The sequence below is a fragment of the Tasmannia lanceolata genome, unplaced genomic scaffold (assembly GCF_043159265.1).
Source record: "Tasmannia lanceolata isolate RefF3 unplaced genomic scaffold, GAP_Taslan_0.1 ptg000020l, whole genome shotgun sequence".
Classification (NCBI taxonomy): Eukaryota; Viridiplantae; Streptophyta; class Magnoliopsida; order Canellales; family Winteraceae; genus Tasmannia; species Tasmannia lanceolata.
In genome coordinates, this window is record NW_027518697.1 from 6,024,411 (window position 1) to 6,027,662 (window position 3,252).

Below are 3,252 nucleotides of genomic sequence, written 5' to 3' on the forward strand. Positions count from 1 at the left end.
CCCTCGAACCACTAGGGAACCACATTTTCAACCCTGGAACCACTAGGGAACCACATTTTCAACCCTGGAACCACTTCGGGACCACATTTTATACGGTGGAACCACTGGGGAACCACTAGGGAACCACATTTTATACCTCGGAACCATTACGGAACCACATTTTCTACCCCGGAACCTCTAGGGAACCACATTTTATACCATGGAACCACTACGGAACCACATTTTATACCCCACAACCACTATGGAACCACATTTTATACCACGTAACCAGTACGGAACCACATTTTATATCTCGGAACCACTACGGAACCACATTTTCTACCCCGGAACCACTACGGAACCACATTTTATACCTCGGAACCACTACGGAACCACATTTTATACCCACTTATCCACTACGGAACCACATTTTATACCCCACAACCACTATGGAACCACATTTTATACCTCGGAACCATTACGAAACCACATTTTCTACCCCGGAACCTCTAGGGAACCACATTTTATACCCTCAGAACCACTACGAAACCACATTTTATACCCCACAACTATGGAACCACATTTTATACCACGTAACCACTACGGAACCACTACGAAACCACATTTTATAGCCCACAACAACTATGGAACCACATTTTATACCTCAGAACCACTACGGAACCACATTTTCTACCCCGAAACCACTAGGGAACCACATTTTATACCCCGGAACCACTACGGAACCACATTTTATACCCCACAACCAGTATGGAACCACATTTTATACCACGTAACCACTACGGAACCACATTTTATAGCTCGGAACCACTACGGAACCACATTTTCTACCCAGAATCACTACGGAACCACATTTTATATCTCGGAACCACTACGGAACCACATTTTCTACCCCGGAACCTCTAGGGAACCACATTTTATACCCCGGAACCACTACGAAACCTGATTTTATACCCCACAACCACTATGGAACCACATTTTATACCTCGGAACCATTACGGAACCACATTTTCTACCCCGGAACCACTAGGGAACGACATTTTATACCCTCGAACCACTAGGGAACCACATTTTCAACCCTGGAACCACTTCGGGACCACATTTTATACGGTGGAACCACATTTCATACCCCAGAACCACTAGGGAACCACATTACTACCCTCTATTCATAATTTCAAATGAACTTTGGATTTTTTCTGTGGTCTTAATCTGTGTATTTTTTGCAGTACTTTTAGTTTGTGACTGATATTTGCAGGAGTTTGGCATCAAATGGTTTTTCAGGAACATTCTCACCTTCAATTACCAAACTAAAGTTCTTGGTTAGCTTCTAAGTTATCATCTTCGTACTGTATCATTTGTTTTGTACTCAGGATTTATTTCTGTAAAATTAATGTGTACCAAATTAAGATGCTCACCTTAATTGAGTGAACGATGTGGCATGAGGGTTAACTGACATGAATTTACGATGATTTCAGCTTTTATTACTGATTTATGCTTTATACCTTTATCTGTTAGGAATGAGTGTTATATAGATTGAAAAAATGTTCTTCCTAACTGTTTCGTTTCTTTTTTATTGGTATCTGACATGAATTTACGGTGATTTCCACTCGTACTACAGATTTATGCTCTATATCTTAACTGTTACGAATGAGAATGTTGTATAGATTGAAAAAGTTCTTCCAAATATGTTGGTTCTTTTTATTGGTCTGTGTGATGAAATTAAAGAAAGCTACTCATATAATAACATTTAACAACTAACCAGCAGTCGGAACTTGGAATGCCTTTTGCATTGTTGTACCTTTTATATTTAAAACTTAAACTTAATCAATGTTCACTTAATATGCTACCATTATTTGGCTTTCTTATTGTTTGGTTTGTATTTTCAGCATGATATCCTTCACATTTGGAAAGTTATGTTGCTTGTGGTTATGCGCTTTTCTTGGATTGTATTTGTATCTACTGGAGTCATTGCTTCCCTTATCTGTGGGATGCTTTGACAGTGCTATGACTGACATATGTCAACCTGCTTGTAGCATTTTTTTTAGAAAAATAAAATTTCAAGACCATGAATTATGTGGTTAATGGATATTTTTATGGGTTTATTTGAATGAAATTCATGCATGAATTCATCTGTATCACTCTATGAGTCTGTCATGTATGTATGGCATAATATGGCAAGGTTTTAAAGAACAAGAGCACAGAAAAACAGAGCATGCCGCTAAAAACATACATTTTTCTCTATCAAAGTAGAACATGTAATTGTCCATGTCCATTGAAGTTCAAGAAACTGATACTGATAGCAAATAAAAGCATTGCAAAGCAGAAAAAAAAAGACTAAAAAAGATTGACACTAGATCTTATATTGTCCGAAATCAAGTTCCCAAGCATATATATTCAACTTCAAAACATTACAACCCAAAAATAGTGAAGAAGTGGTCACAATCTCAAATAAACTCCACAAAAACACCAATAGGTAACCTAGATACAATCTGAATGTTACAAGGAATATAGGATACCCATATGCGGCCACAATCTATTCAATGATTGGAACATTATGAGATAAAAGGAGGGAACAAACCTAGTCAAGAGAAAGGGATTCTGTCACCTTGTATTTTAAAGATGTTGCAGAGGTGCTGTTCAATGGGGTGAGGACGAGAGAGAGAGAGGGAGGGAACATTATGAGATAAAAGGAGGGAACAAACCTAGTCTCTACTCGGTTGATTCACATGGATGGGGAATTTGTTCAATGGGGTGAGGACGAGAGAGAGAGGGAGGGAGGGAGATTTTCGTCTCACCTCACACCCTGTTTTTTAAACAGTGTAAAAGCTAAAAACCTAAACTAAGGGTATTTTTGTCTTTATACATTTTTTCTCTCACCTCACACCCTTTTTTTATAATTTACAAATTACTACCCTTTTTTCATAATTTCGAAAAAACATTGCATTTTTCTCATCATTTGCCCTTGTTTGAATTCTTTAACAAAATATTTTATTTTTTATTTTTATAAATATATAATAAAATATAAAAATATATTACATTCAGTGTACCCTCAACGTACCCATATCCTATTTTTTTAAGAAATCATGTATCCACGTACCCGTACCCCGTACCCGTATCCGTGCTTCATTGAGCTGTGGCTCATCCAATGGACGGTTTGGATATGGTGCGGGCCATACTGTTCTTTTAATAAAATGAGGAGTGTGACTATCAAAATACAGTAGTGCTGATAACATTTCCCTCCACCGTATCTAACAT